Below are 15,949 nucleotides of genomic sequence, written 5' to 3' on the forward strand. Positions count from 1 at the left end.
CACCTGGCATCATAAGTATGCCTCCCACTGTTAGTGTTAGCCCGCAGAGGGAGAGGTTAGCTTTAGACACCCCTGAGGATGGTTAGGGTTAGGCTGTAGGGTAGGGAGGGTTAGGCTGGGGAAAAGGTGGTTAGGTATAGGCACCCCCAAGCAGGGTTAGGCTGCTTGGGAGGGTGGGTTAGGTTGAGGGTGCGGGGAGGAAGGGGGGGGGGGGGGTTAGGTTTAGGCACCACCAGGGAGGGAAAGGGTTAGGCTGCTCGAAGGAAGAGTTAGGGGGAGGGTAATTCTCAGCAACAGTCTTTTGACAGCCGGCATCCCTACCGCTGGTAAAGCATATCAAACCCCTCTATAGTCATCTCAACCATATTGAGTTATGATTATGATTACCCTGTCCTTTTGATGTACAAGAAAATTCTAAGCCAAAATGTTTTTATTTTCTTCCCATGAGGTCACCCTCAGTCTTTCCCTAAGGAAACTCTTCCATTCAGTTCTAATTCTCTGTGATGGCAGACACACGTTTTATAATCTGTAAAGATAATAAACTGGATCATTTTTCAGTGTAAACAGTATTGTGTTAATAGCTGGTGAGTAAATAAGCCATGTCCAGTCATCCAATCAGCTTCCAAAGACTACAAACTTACACTTCAAACTAAAGATGCATACACACTGGACGTTTTTGCCCAGCGTGTATGCACAGCGACGATGGCTGACATCGCTGAGCTGAAAATCGCTCAGTGCATACACACTGAGCTATTTTCCCCCCCTGCCCAGCGATGTCAGCGGGGGTGAAAGGCTTTCCATAGCAGGACGCTATGGAAGGCCGTTCACCCCGCCGATCATCTACTGGTAATACCACTAGATGAACGGCGGCCGCCGGCGATGAAGCAGGAGCGCGCATCAGCGCTCATCACCGGGGCATACACACTGGGCGGCTTTGAGCTGAAAGCAGCTCAAAACACCAAAAGTGAGATGCTTTCAGCTCAAAATCGCCCAGTGTGTATGGGCCTTAACATTCAAAAATTCCTTAGCTTGAGGTTGCATAAAGTCGCAGACAGATGACCGCCAATAGACGCGCCCATTTAGGTCCAAAGACTTAGGGTGAGATTTATCAAAACACTTTGCGGTAACAACTCTTAAAACTGTTTTCAGAGGTTATACAGCATCACTTTAGGATGCCCATATATATTATTATTTGGGTCCACAGCAGCTATCAGAAATACCTACTGTGGTCAGCAGATCCCCGGGAACAGGCAGCCAACACATATATTACATTACAGGTATGTTTATATGTGTTAAAGGGGTGGTCTTCTGTATGCCGAATGTCGGGATCCCGGCGCACAGTATACCGGCGCTGGAATCCCGACACCCGGCATACCGACAACTATTCTCCCTCGTGGGGGTCCGCGACCCCCCCAGAGGGAGAATAAAATAGTGTGGCGCGCATAGAGCGCCACCGTGCCCGCAGCGTGGCGAGCGCAGCAAGCTCGCAAGGGGCTCCTTTGCGCTCGCCACGCTGTCGGTATGCCGGCGGTCGGGCTCCCGGCGCCGGTATGCTGGTCGCCGGGAGCCCGAGCGCCGGCATACCGTACTACACCCGTGTTAAAGGCCCTCCCTTCTATGTGTGGTCTGCACTGTAGCCCACGGGCAACAGCTGCCACTGCAGGCCACAATCTGGCATGTATCAAGCTAGTCTTGAAAGTCAGTGCCATCAAATTTAGCAGAACCTGAGATTGAGGGAACACAGAAAACTTGACAAGGAATTGTTGGTTGAAATTCCCCAACATCAAATAGCCATTGGTTGGCTAAGCCTAGTTTTTGTATTTTAAATAATGTTCTGTCCTCCAAATATGTCTTATTGAGAGGAACTTTATATAAAATCTGCAGAGAGTAGAATCACTTTGAAAATCTATAAACAGTAATTTCAAAAAAGTTGGACGTAAGCACAATAAAAGCTTAACAGCCCTCTAGTCTAGCATTATTCAGTTTAATGGGAACCGCTAATGTCTTTCTTTTGTATGTATGTGATTTGTAATACTGTAGCCAAAAGGTTTCTTCATGAAAAATCATGGCTTGTTTTACTTTCAAGAATTTTGAAAAGTTTTTAAAAAACTTCAGTTTGCTGGTTTTTTTTCTGTTTTTTTTTTTAAGTGTATGCTGTGAAATAACTAATTACATTTATCTCTGGTAAAGCTATATCTTTTCAGTGTTTCAAACAAAAATAGTCACACAAATCCATTATCCGATGTAGTAGACACTGTGCTCAAAAGACCATTCAAATTATATTTTAAAATGTAAAGTTTTATTGTTAAATGCTACATACGTTTGATGAGTTCAGTTTTGGTGCTATCAATAAACATGAAAACACATAAAATACTATTGAAAGAAAGAGGACTTTACTAGGGACTACAGTACATTATTTCAGACACCTAACACGTGCAAAATCTGAGGGTTATTATTAGAGATGTGTTGCTCGGATTTTGCTCAGATTTTACCGCCAAAATCAAAACGAGGCCAAACCTTTTCTCGTCAAAATGTCATCTTTGTTCACGGAAGATTACGTTTTCCCGTCAAAATGTCATCTTCCGTGAACAAAGATGACGTTTTGCTTCATTTTGATCAGATTTTGGCGGGAAAATCTAAGCCGCATATCTCTAGTTATTATGATGCAAAATATTTCTATCAAGCTGAAACCAAGAGATATTGTGGCCATAATCAGACAGATAATTGTATAATTGTTTAGTTTATGCACAGCAATACATATAGATGCTGTACACATAGGAAGTATCAGTTTCAAATAATCAGTTGCAGCTTTACATTGTGTTGCATGTCTTTGTAAGTAATTTGTTTGTGTCATGATCAATGTACAGTGCAGAGCAATACTGTATGTTAGTCGTTTATGAATAAAAGGGTAATAATAGTAATAATAGTAGTAACTGATCTCCTCAGTCAAATAAAAAAAAAAATCTAACAAAACCCAATTGTTTATAAGAAGAAAAAAAAAACTACTGACGGGGCTAAACACTGCATCACTAGCAAAATTTTGGGGAGGGCTCAGGACATAGGGGTCTATTTACTAAGCCTTGGATGGAGATAAAGTGCGTGGAGATAAAGTACCAGCCAATCAGCTCCAAACTGCCATGTTACAGGCTGTGTTTGAAAAATGGCAGTTAGGAGCTGATTGGCTGGTACTTTATCTCCATGCACTTTATCTAAATCCAAGGCTTAGTAAATAGACCCCTTAGTTGCCTACCCTTCCGCATTCCGCTGGAGACTCCTGGTTCACTTACTCCCACTGCCCTGCTAAGTTCAACAAAAACCCCAGATTCCCCACTGACCCATCGGGAATCCGGACTCCGCATGCGCAAGTCCGGATGCGTCGGGGGTGGGGCCTGCACGAGAGGAGATGTCCTAGGAGATGTCAGGATGGAGACAGCCCCATACTACAACCTCCGTGCTCTGCTCAGCCTATACAGGAAGTGTGTTTATTTTCCCTTACTGCCTGAGGCTGAGCTGCCAGCTACAGACCAAGCCCACGGAACAGCAGCTGCAGTACCTGCCCCAGCCACATACTGACAGCAAAACGGTAAGAGCTGGATGAGGGGGGAGGAAGGGAGATCAAGGGGGGAATTCAAATGTTTGAAAAGTCAGTTGGGTGTTTCTTTTTTCCTATCTAATAGATAGGAAAAAACAGACACCCAACCGACTTTTCAAACATTTGAATCTCCCCCATAGAGTGGGAACTCAGATAACACTGCTATGGGAAGGGGTGTATTCAGTGACACGGAGAGTGGGTCTCAGGGGGAGATCACACTGCAATGGGGAGAGAGGAATGCAGAGACATGGAGTGTAGGGACTCAGGGTAAGATGACACTGCTATGGGGGGAGTGGGAGATGACTCTGCTATGGGGGGAGTGGGAGATGACACTGCTATGGGGGGAGTGGGAGATGACACTGCTATGGGGAGGAGTGGGAGATGACACTGCTATGGGGGGGAGTGGGAGATGACACTGCTATGGGGGGGAGTGGGAGATGTCACTGCTATGGGGGGGGAGTGGGAGATGACACTGCTATGGGGAAAGACATGGCGAGTGGGGCTCAGAAGGAAGTAACACTGCACAATACATCTATAGGTGGAGTTAGACACGCCCTTAGAGCAGAGCATGACACACACCCTCAAATCGCACAGCGCATTCTGCTACCTGCAAATAACCCCCCGAAAACTAGTTTTCAAAAGTACTGTAGGCAATGCTGCTCCGGCCTCCAGCTCTGTTCTCAAAAGTGCAAAGGGATGGCATCTTCTGAGAAGGCATAGATCTGATGTGCGGAAGAGGCTCCTGCTATACATTTCTAAAAGCATGCATATGCAGCGAAGTCTCAATCAAGGACTCACTTTGCATGCACTGGACAGGCTAGTGCTAAGAAGCAGCTCTGACCTTGTTCTTTAGAGGATGAGCTACTGTAGTGTTTGCACTTCCTGTATATCAAGCCCTAACAGAGAGCAGTGGCACAGTGGTTAGCATTTCTACCTCACAGCATTTGATTCTCAGCCTGGTCCCTATCTGCGATGAGTTTGTAAGTCCTCACCGTGTTTGCATTGCCTTTTCCCCAATTTACTCTGGTTTCCTTCCACAGTCTACAAATATACTGGTGGGTTGACTGCTGACTAAAAATGTACTCTAGCCAGGAGCATAGCGAAAACTTTGTGGGCCCAGTAGCAACATTTTTCTAGGTGGGTCCCCTACCTAATGCTTCTAGAGAAACACCTTTCCCTGCAGCAGCTATTCAATTATGCCCCATAGTAATGCCCTAGTAGTCTCCTACTCAATATTATTCCCTATAGTAGTGATTTAGTTCATTGTATGCTCCATAGTATTACTCTAGTTCAAAATATGCCACACTGTAGTACTGCCAGTACACATTACGCCACACAGTGCTGCCAATTCATGTTATGCCATACAGACGTGTACTCTTGCTGCGATGAGTACACAGGTCGCGGCACAGTGGGTTGCGTGCGTACGCACTCTCCAGCTATGTATTCACTTCAATGGGGCTGGCGGGGGGCGCGTATGCATGCGGCATGTACACATCGCGGTCCCACTACAGAATGCTGCTATACGCAGCAAAGATGTATCGGGACACAACTGTACATTGGCTCCGGTACACATTATGCCACATTGTGGTAGCCCCAGATCATATTATGCCACATAGTCATGCTCCCAATTCATACTATTCCACACTATATTGCCCACAGTTCACAGTGCAACATTTCCGTGACCCCAATTTATATGCCACATCACAGCGCATCCAGTTAATATTATACTACATTACAGTGCCTCCAGTTCATATTATGCCACATCACACTGCCCGAGTTCATATTATGCCACATTACAGTGCCCGAGTTCATATTATGCCACAATACAGTGCCCCAGTTCATATTATGCCACAATAAAGTGCTCCAGTTCATATTATACCATATTATAGTGCCCCAGTTCATATTATGCCACATTACAGTGCCTCCAGTTCGTATTATACTAAATTACAGTGCCTCCAGTTTATTAGGGGTAGAATCAGTTAGCTTAAGTAAAATCTTTGTTGCTGAAGCTTAACTTGACGCGCTTATTGCGCAGTAATTTCACTTACGTGTCTAAGCGTTCTCCAATTTAACATACACATCAGTTGGAAAAGGCTTATCCCAGCAGTTGCACTGTAATTTTCTATGATGTTAGCCCCGTTAAGTGTGGGGGAAAATGGTGAAATCAGCCTGTGTCCCTAAAACGGGCAAACTGTTACTGGATAACAGTATAGAGGTATATGAGTGGCCAACAGCAAAAGTATTTGGGACTCTTAAAAGGTGTCAAATGGTGGAATTTTGTATTTTTATAATATTAAAAAATAGCACAAAGCAAGTGTTTCAGCAAATTAAGGGGGAGATGTACTAAATCTTGGAGAGTGATAAAGTGGAAAGAGATAGTACCAGCCAATCAGCTCCTAACCGTCATGTGACAGGGGGTGTTTGTAAAATGACAGGAGCTGATTATTGGTAGTTTATCACTCTCCAAGGTTTAGTACATCTGCCCCTAATAATCTAGATAATTTGAGGTGCATAGAAATGAGTATGGGTCGACTCAACTTAGGTTGACAGTCATTGGGTCGACCATGGAAGGTCGACATGCATTAGGTCAACAGGGACAATCGGTCGACATGGTCATTAGGTTGACATGTACTAGGTCGACAGGTCAAAAGGTCGACATGGGGGTTTGTACTTTTTTTGGTGTTGTTTTCTTCGCAATGTGACAAGGAACCCCAATTAGTGCACCGTGTTTCCTTGCACGGCTCGCGCTTCGGGCGCTGCCGCTGCTCTCGGCACAGGTTACCGTTCCCAATTGTAGTCCATGTGGATCAAGTATGAAAAAGTAAAAAAATGAAAAGAAATGGGAAAAACTCATGTCAACCTTTTGACCTGTCGACCTAGTACACGTCGACATAATGACCATATCGACCTATTGACCATGTCGACCTAATGCATGTCGACCTTCAGTGGTCGGCCTAATGACTGTCGACCTAACGACCGTATCCCATAGAAATGCCTGTAAGTAGGTTTTTTTGTGTCATTTTTGACACTTTTAAAGAATTGTTTAAAAAACACCTGTAACTCCCACCTGCTAGCCCAGTCGTTTCCAAACTTTTTTGAATACAGGCGCCCTAGAATATCAGATATTTTTTCACGGCACCCCTAGGCCAAAAATTTCTTATTGAGAAATTTAGAAAGAAATATCACATAAAGTAGATTGCGTTTATATGTCATCCTTAGAGTCAGTTGTGTGGTGAGGGACAAGATTTGCTTCTGTTTGGCCCCATATTTTATGACTGGCAGCCACCAGCACTGGTTTTGCCTATTATATTGACCATGAATAATTTGAATTGGTCCTGGACCACCAACCCAGGGCACCCCTGCAAGTGTCCCGAGGAACCCCAGGGAGCCACGGCACACAGTTTGGGAACCTCTGTGCTAGCCTAAAAACACCTATCCCATCAATACAACACCCCCATATACCCGTCCCACATCATTTAACCTATTAGTCTGCATTTTGTAGAATATCACTGCAAAAATACATGTCTTTATTGACCAAATTTAGCTAATTAAAACTTCTAAGTGCCTAATTAATAATTAGGGGGTTTGTCTCAAGGGTTCTAAACCATGGGCCTGATTCAGAGATGTATGCAAACTGGTTTGCATGCAGCTCCGATGGTGGGTGGGTGGACTGCACATTATATGTAGTGCAGAAGGGGTCCTGAGTGATCTCCCTATGCTGCAGGCTGCCAGTGTTTGGAGGCGCGGTGGGCGGAGCTGCCAGAGTCTGTGTCTTCTGATGCAGATATCCTGACCCTGACTGAGCAGTTCTGGTGTCCTTTCTGAGTAAGCTTCAGATGACCGATACTGCTAACATTGCATACTTATGGTCACATTAAGTTGCATTCCGCGGTGTTAATCCATATAAATTGGTTATTGCAGCTAATTGAATCCCTCCACTCATGTAGATGTCAGAGGGTCATTCCCAAACTGAAATCTAAATTGCAATGTAAAAATAAAGCTGTCCAGCATTTGCGGTCTACATGCAAATGCAGCCTGTATTTATGCTACATGCACAAAAAAAGCATTTGAACCCCTTACATTGCAATATGGTTTGTGCGGTGTAAATAATGTGTGCTTGGCCCCAACTCAGAATCAGCCCATGTGTGTGCAAATGTATGTGTTCTTGTGTATAAATTGCATAATTAGTTACACTGTATAGATAATAATAATAATAATAATAATAACCATCGTTAGTTGCCTTGTATAAAGAATAATAATAGTAACCATAATTTCTGATGTTGCAGCTCCAAAATAAAAAAAAAACATGTAAATCTGTAATATGTTTACATATTACATTCTATAGTTCAGGCATGTCATTAGTACAATGCAATGTAGGGTATAATTTATTGGAAATTATGCATCTGTCTGCATTGCATATTAGCATTCCCCAATACAAGTTTGTTTATATATTAGACCGGAGACAGTTTCCTCCGTAACTGTAACCGTTAGTCACTTAAAGGTTTATGCTAAAATGATTTGTCTTGTGATAGTACATCACATGAATCATCAGGACACACATAGGGTTCATGTCTCAGTCTTCAGCTTTGTGATGAGAGAGCAAACATCATTTCCCAGCTACAGTATCTTTGAACCATAATTGGCATTAGATTGCAGAGTTATAAGAGTGGTCAGTGCAAGCCCACCTGCTATTCACCCTATTGCCACAAGATGTCACCAATTCCCCACACAAATACAGTATAGTGTAACATTACACAGTGATAACGGAGATACAGATGCATGTATATATATATATGTATGTGTCTGTCTGTCTATCTATCTATCTATCTATCTATCTATCTATCTATCTATCTCTAACCTGCCAACCACCATTAATATTTCCATGACTTTAACTAGAAATTTTTGAACCTGAAACTGTCCCTAATTTTCTATAGTGACTTACTGCATAATAAAGGATCTGTAAAACACCATCACCTTTGAAGTGTTACTTATCACTGCAGACATGGCACTTATATAACATGCCTTATTTATGATGCCATCTCTATGTACAGCAAAGCACAGGTGAACAGTACAGTGTCATTTCTGCACAGGTAAAACCCAAACCCAAATGTGGCATACATGCATGAATGATTTTGTTTTGCCAAGAACTAATTAATATATGCTGAATTTGTTTTATAAGTAGCATTGTGTCCGTTCCGTTGAACCTTCAGCTATTATCCTTCCATTGCAATTGTATATTATGTGGTTTCTCTCTCTTCAGTGCTTAACTGTCCTTCCACCCATTTGCTTCCTGCTCCCAGCTCTGCAGTGTACAGTATACTCTTCCCATGGCCTCTCCTCCTAGCACTATCCATGCCACCACGGGTTGCGTTTGACGTCCCGGCGGTTGGGATGCTGGCGGTCATGTGACCAACGCCGGAATCCCGACACCCCTCAAGGCGCCGGGACGCCAACACCCTGAAGGTCAGTATCGGGGTGGGGGGCCAGGGTTAGAGCTGAGGGTGTGGGGAGATAGGGTTAGGCACTAGGGAGGGGTTAGGGTTATGCACTAGGCCTAGGGTGTGTGTGTGTGGGGGGGGGGGGGGTTAGCCATAGCTGACACCCCCGAGGGTTAGCCCTAGCCAACACTCCCAGAAGGTTAAGGATAGGGGAGGGAATAGGGGTAAAATATTTACCCCCGTCCAGTGTCTGGATTCTCACTGTCAGGATGCCGTGGTTGGTCATGTGACCACCGGAATTCCGACCTCAGCATTTCATATCTAACCCCCCACAACACATACATTATCTTATCACTACTTGCTTTTACTAGCAATAGTGAGTCGCTCTACCCCACCCCTCACATCCTTCATATGCCCCCCTGTCTTTGGTTGTTTTGTTATGTTGTTATCCTATGTTTTCCTACATACTAATGTACAATTGTTTTGTTAATCTCTATACAGCACTGCAGACACCTTGTGCTGCCATATAAATAGAATATTATAATAGAATTGACAGATCACACACCAATTGTAATCTCACACCACTGGATGCACAAACATTCAGGAATTAGAGCAGTGAGTCTGCTGGGCGTACAGTTCAGTTCACACTTTACTGTCTTGTGTTGTGTCAGCGGACAGGAGAGGTCACACAGTATCAGGAACCTACACCACTAAGTACATACACTGGTCAGTGGTTAGAGCAGGACTGTTCTGCTCACTATCTGTCTTGTGTCAGCGAACAGCTCATGCAGCACTGTGTTTCCGTACCACTTGGATGCAGGAGGGAGACTATTGAGGCTTATATCTCCCAACAGTATCTCAGGGCAGATTGGGACAGCGCGCCGTGTTATGTGGCAGTGCGAGCACAGAAGGGGGACCAGTCATACAACACTGGGGGAATGCAATATGCTTTGGGAAAGTACTTATTGCTTCTGGAGTGATTTACTGCGCTAAATTATATGTTTAGCAATCTTTAGCTAAGTAAACACTATACAATTATCTGCCAGATAATCTGCCAGATCTGGCTGGTTGGAATGAAAATCTGGTAATGGATGAGAGCAAATGACAGTCGACCATTTGCTCCCAAACACTGGAAACTAACAAAATCTGATGTTCATACAAATTGGTTAAACACAAATTTAACCAACTTGGATGAACGACTGTTTTTGGCCATTTTGCAGTGTTTGGGAGCAAATGGTAGATTGTCATTTGCTTTCATCCATTACCAGATTTTCATTCTAACCAGCTAAATCTGGCAGATTATAATTGTATAGTGTGTACCTAGCTTTACTTAGTTCTCCATCGTCCAATATCCCTCATCATCTTATATTTCAAAATAAATAATTATTTTCCAAATTCAGCATAATTAAAATAACAGGTAAATTTTAATATAAACTATAAAAACAATGATGTAAGTCAAGTTGCATCGCTGTACTGCGTTCCTTAGTGCCATGTGGCCTTTCCCCAAATCAAAGTCCAGCTTTCCCAGCACTCAGTAGATGCCCTAATGTTCATGGGACCAAGGACAGAGAGGTTAGCCTTCTGTCCAGCCCTCTCTGTCTGCACGCATGTGTCAGAAGGCAGGACAAACATAACATAATTCAGATGGCGCTCTGTATGTATACTTATGTGGGTGCCTCGTCCGCCACAACTGCTACTGCTTTAGACCAGGCATGTCCAAACTGCGGCCCTCCAGCTGTTGTGAAACTACATATCCCAGCATGCCCTGACACAGTTTTGCTGTCAGAGAATGCAGTTTTGCTGTCAGAGAAGTGTCAGGGCATGCTGGGATGTGTAGTTTCACAACAGCTGGAGGGCCGCAGTTTGGACATGCCTGCTTTAGACAATGCACTGAAGTGGATTAAAGAGCCTGCACACCATGATTTCAGAAGACACAACAGATCACACTCTCACCATACTCCCCAATTCAGCAGACACGCAATTATGTACCAGGTTAGAGCTGTGATACTGGGCTGTGCTGTCCAGATCTCTCACTGCTCACTATACTGTATCAGTATCAAAGACATGATGTCAGGAATCTGCATTTTGCATCATGTCACTTAACGGTGTGCTGGCCTCCGGAGGTCACATCCTCAGCCTGGCAGCATGTGCCATCCTCAGCCCGCAATGTGCAGAGACTTTTTCCAGTGTGTACCCCACTTGCCATACAGCGTGTACCCCGATGTATTCCCACCAACTCCAGAGTATGGGCGCCGCCATGACACCTGCAGTCAGCTGACTAGATGCTATCTACTCCTTAGCACTGGAGCGCTCACATGACTTGATTCTCCAATCCCTGCTGACCAGGGGGTATATAGCCAGAGTTCCTGCTCAGTATCATTGCCTTGAACAATGTGTCACATCCTGTGAACAAGCGGCTCCTGGCGCCAGTCTTCTGAGATTCCCCTGTTTCTTTGCTCCGTAGAACTATAGGCACCAGCCATCCAGTTTTGTTGCAGCTCTATCTGCATTCTGCTTCAACTTCTACTAGCAGTTTCCTGAAACTCTCCTGTGTCAGTTCACTGAGGAACTACAGGCACTAGCCATCCAGTTTGTTTGCTGCTCCATCTGCATTTTGCTCCAGCATTCACTAGCAGTCAGATACTCTCTTCAGGCGCTGCATTCAGAGGTGTAACTAAGGGGGGTAGAGCAGGGCACGTGCCCTGGCAGGCCCAGCAGAGGGTGGTGCCGCCGGCAGCCAGGGCATCATGCCCACTCGCCCCCGCTATTGCTCTGCCTGCCCCCATGCAATCCCCCATCCCACTGCTATGTGAGGGGAGGAGAGCACAGCGCCTCTCCTGCCCCTCAATGTGCTGTGTCTGGTCTCCGTTTGGTGTGTTAGCCAATCAGAGCTAGCGGACTGGCTCCTGATTGGCTGCTGGTCCGTGAGCTCTGATTGGCTAACGAACCGGCGCCAATATACCTGCAGCCGGAGACCAGAGTTGGACTTTATGGAGCAACATTGTGGAGCTCCTGACAGCTCCACAGACAGACCGCGCCGGGCAGCCCCCCCTGACAGTCCCACAGATGGGCCGCATCGGGCAGCTCCCCCGCACACAGCCGCACAGATGGACCACGCCGGGCAGCCCCACAGACACATCGCGGCGGCCAGCTCCCTCCTGACAGCTCCACAGACAGACCGCGACGGGCAGCCCCCTCCTGACAACAACTTGAAAAGAGGAGCCTATGTCACCCCGACTGCAGCAGCTGCCGCAGCCGAACTCTGAAGCCACAGCCTGCATGACCAAGGGAGAGGTGAGCGGTCAGGGCCCGGGGGGCGGTGGGGCGCTTGGGACGTAGCAAATGTTGCTATGAGGCCTACATCAACATTGTTATGCCCCTGGGGGGGGGCAATGTGTATCTGTCACTGTGTGGGGCAATGTGTAAAAATGGGACTCTACTGCCGTTATGTGCAAAACTTGAATGAAGGTGTGCTGAGAGATGACACAAGGGGTAGGTGATAGTGTGCTGGGAGGTGACACAGTGGGTAGGTGATAGTCATGTTGGCACGCCCCATTTTCAGTAGCCATGCCCCTCCTGGTATGTGGCCATGCCCCTTCTGGAGCGTGGCAACACCTATTTTTTCACACATAGTTGATTTTATGTTTTGTTTTTTGTTTTTTTGGGGGGGGCACTCTTCATCTTGCCCTGGGCTCCGAAAAACCCTAGTTACACCTCTGGTTGCATTATTACTCACACCTGTTCATTACCATTCTGCAGCAGTACTTTGCTAATTCACCTGCACCAAGAATCCCGCTCTAATTCTCAGCGTGTCTCCTGCTAAAGCCAAATCTGGTTCTGCTGCTGTTAAACACACCAACTGCCTGGGTAGTTCTGCTCCAAGCTCCCCGGTCATCGTTAACTCCAAGCCACCACCGGTTCCCAGACCAATCATTGGTAACTCCAAGTCACCATCGGTTCCCAGACCAAACAATCTCTAAGAAACTATCCATTCCAGAGACTTTATCAGCTTCCACACTGAATTGTATATTATTATCTCCATTGTTCCAGTTGCCAATATCCTGTGTGTATTTAATTAATAAACATCCTTTGCGCACAGGCGCAGGAATCTATTTCGGCCTCCTCGCTTCCTCCATTGCATCACCACTGACACACTAGTACCCCCTCCGGGAACAGACCCAAACACAGATCTGACATTGGACACAGCAACACAGTTATCAACTTATCACATCACTTGTATACAATGCAAAGTCCAATTCTCTCACTCCTGCCAGCAATCTCTCATCAGCTCAGTCCATTTAGAAGGAATGCAAATATAAGGCTGATTCTTTATGTACAGCACAGTCGGCGGATATTGTATCATTGCTTTTCATCAGCTGAAAAACAAATTTCAAAACTTGACCATATGAGTAGCAGCGAGATAAATTCACATAAAAGTAAAGTAAAAAAAAGCACATAATAGGCAAGTATAAAAAGTTTTTCAAAAATGCTAAATTAGCACTGACACAAAGCACAGTATTAAAGGGCCTGATTGCAGCAGCAAAATGTTTCTCTAATGGGCAAAACCATGGGGGTGATCCTGAGTTTATCGCACGTAGCAACTTTTTGCTGCTCGTGCGATCAACTAGACGCCACCTATGGGGGAATGTATTTTAGCATAGCAGGACTGCGATCGCTTGTGCATAAACTGAAGCTTACTCATGCTGGCCATTGGATCTGGACACGCTGGCCCTGTCATGCATACAAAAAAGGGGCCAACATGCCCCCATTTTTTAGAACCGTGCCAGGTGCCGCCTCCAAACGCTGAATCATGTTAACCATGTTGTGGATGACAAAGGGCTGCAAGCAATATTGCAAGACCCTTCTGCACGTGCGCAGAACTACAGCCATCGGATTTGAACCTGAATTAGGCCCCAAGTCCTGTTCTGCACTTGTTTTTTTATATTCTGCCTTCTTCTAACCTTCTTATTCTCTCTAAATAGATCCATCACTGGCCGTGCTCCCAATGCTAATGTTCTGAAATTGGGGCGGAGCATGAGAACATATCACAAATGAGTCAGTGTCTAGTACACAGAGCCTTACCTGCAAGTACCACCAACACCACAGAAACTAACCCACCATTACTGAAGTATTAAAGAGAAGGAGAATGTGCAGCAGAATAAGCGCTAAAGGGCTGTTTATGGTAATCTTACTAAAATGCAAATAATGGAAATTATGCTGTTTCAATTTATAGAATCAGAATGACTTTGTTAATTAAAAATGTGCACTGGGCCTAAGGATCATGCACAGCAAGCATTATTTTTATAACAAGCCATTCCAGCCAACTACAGAGACATTTAATTGGATAATTCTGCAGCTGTCAGAGCGCTTTAAAAACACTAGAAGCAGATGAGAGGGGAAATAAACTCCCTGTTTAGCCTCACGCTGCCATCTCATGCTCAAACATTGTCATTATCCCAACATTTCCCTCAACCCAAGAGATAAGGGTGAGTTTGCCCAAACACAAGGCCTAATTCAGACCTGATAGCTGTGCTGCAAATTACACCATAGTTGCCGACTTTTGGGCTGCTCTCTCCGGGAGAGAGCAGCCAGTCGGCTCAGCAGGGGGGCGGGCAGTGAGCTGATGTGAGGAGTGGGGCGGGCCGGAGGCGGCACGGGGGCGGGGCGGAGGCGGGCCAGAGGAGGTACGGTGCGTGGCTGCTTGATCACGTCATGCAAGCCACGCCCCCCTACTGTGTAATGCCGCAATTACAATCAATCAACAAGAATCGCGTCATCGCCTGCCCGGACCGCCCACTTCACTCGCTAAGTGGGCAGCCGGGCAGGGGGGGACCCCTGTAATCGGGAGACTTGCCTGCTCTTCCGGGGGGCCGGGAGGGTCACCCGATTTTCGGGAGCCTCCCGGCCATTCCGGGAGGGTAGGCAAGTATGAATTACACTGTTCTGTGATCAGATAGTCACCGCCCAGGGAGAGTGTAAATTCACCCCGTGCAAGTGTGCGATTGCATGTGTATGCTGAGCCAAAATTCCCCTGCAAAACCGTTCACATCACACTCACCATCGACTGTTTTTCCCATCTGTGCAGTATGTACAGTCTGTGCGTAGCTCAATACTTACTCCTCCAGTGCGAAGCAATCAGGCTGATCGGGTCCGGAGCTGACGTCACACACCCGCCCTGAAAACGCTTGAGAACGCCGGCGTTTTTCCAGACACGCCCAGAAAACGGCCAGTTACCACACAAACGGCCTCTTCCTGTCAATAACCTTGCGAATGGCCAATGCAATCGAAATTTTCACACCATCCTCTCGCTGTTTGGCGACACACCTATGCATTGTGGTGCATACACACGCGCAGTAGTTCTATACTCACCCACTATGCAAAAATGCACAGCAGCGATCAGGTCAGAATCAGGCTCACTGTACAACATTATAAATATGTCCTTTGGATAATTGGGGTCTAGCTCTACCTCTATACGGTATCCAGTTGATAGATAGTCAGTGTCTAGTTAGACAGTTAATAGATAGACACCATATGTTAGACAGACATTAGGTTGACAGGGTCAAAAGGTCGACAAGGTCAAAATGTCGACATGAAAATGTCGACATGGTCAAAGGGTCGGCGGGGTCAAGAGGTCGACATGAAAATGGTCGACATTAAAAAGATAGACAATGTGTTTTTTTTAAATTAACATGTTTTTGGACTATTTCATATCTTCTCTATCCATGTCGGCATAGAGTTGGTTATAAACCTTGTGGCGAGCCACCGAGCCCGAAGCGTGGTGAGCGAAGTGAGCCCCGCGAGGGTATGCCTTCCTACATTTGAGGGTCCCAGATGACAAAACTATTCACACAAACCACAAAAATGCAAAAAACATGGTGTCTACCTTTTTCATGTCGACCATTTTCATGTCGACCTTTTG

General features: G+C 45.7%; 1 protein-coding gene and 1 long non-coding RNA gene across 3 annotated transcripts in view; one reads left to right on the forward strand and one right to left on the reverse strand.

Moving 5' to 3' along the window:
- PTPRN2 (protein tyrosine phosphatase receptor type N2) overlaps positions 1-15,949 on the reverse strand; it is a 1,612,706-nt gene that overhangs the window by 1,362,389 nt on the left and 234,368 nt on the right. The window lies entirely within an intron of this gene.
- Positions 8,933-15,949, forward strand: part of LOC134928903 (uncharacterized) — a 29,906-nt gene continuing 22,889 nt past the window's right edge. The window contains exons 1-2 of the long non-coding RNA XR_010178112.1: positions 8,933-9,055; positions 14,013-14,212. This is a non-coding gene — a long non-coding RNA (uncharacterized LOC134928903). The remainder of the gene's footprint in view (positions 9,056-14,012; positions 14,213-15,949) is intronic.

Source organism: Pseudophryne corroboree, chromosome 5 (genome assembly GCF_028390025.1).
Source record: "Pseudophryne corroboree isolate aPseCor3 chromosome 5, aPseCor3.hap2, whole genome shotgun sequence".
Taxonomy (NCBI): Eukaryota; Metazoa; Chordata; class Amphibia; order Anura; family Myobatrachidae; genus Pseudophryne; species Pseudophryne corroboree.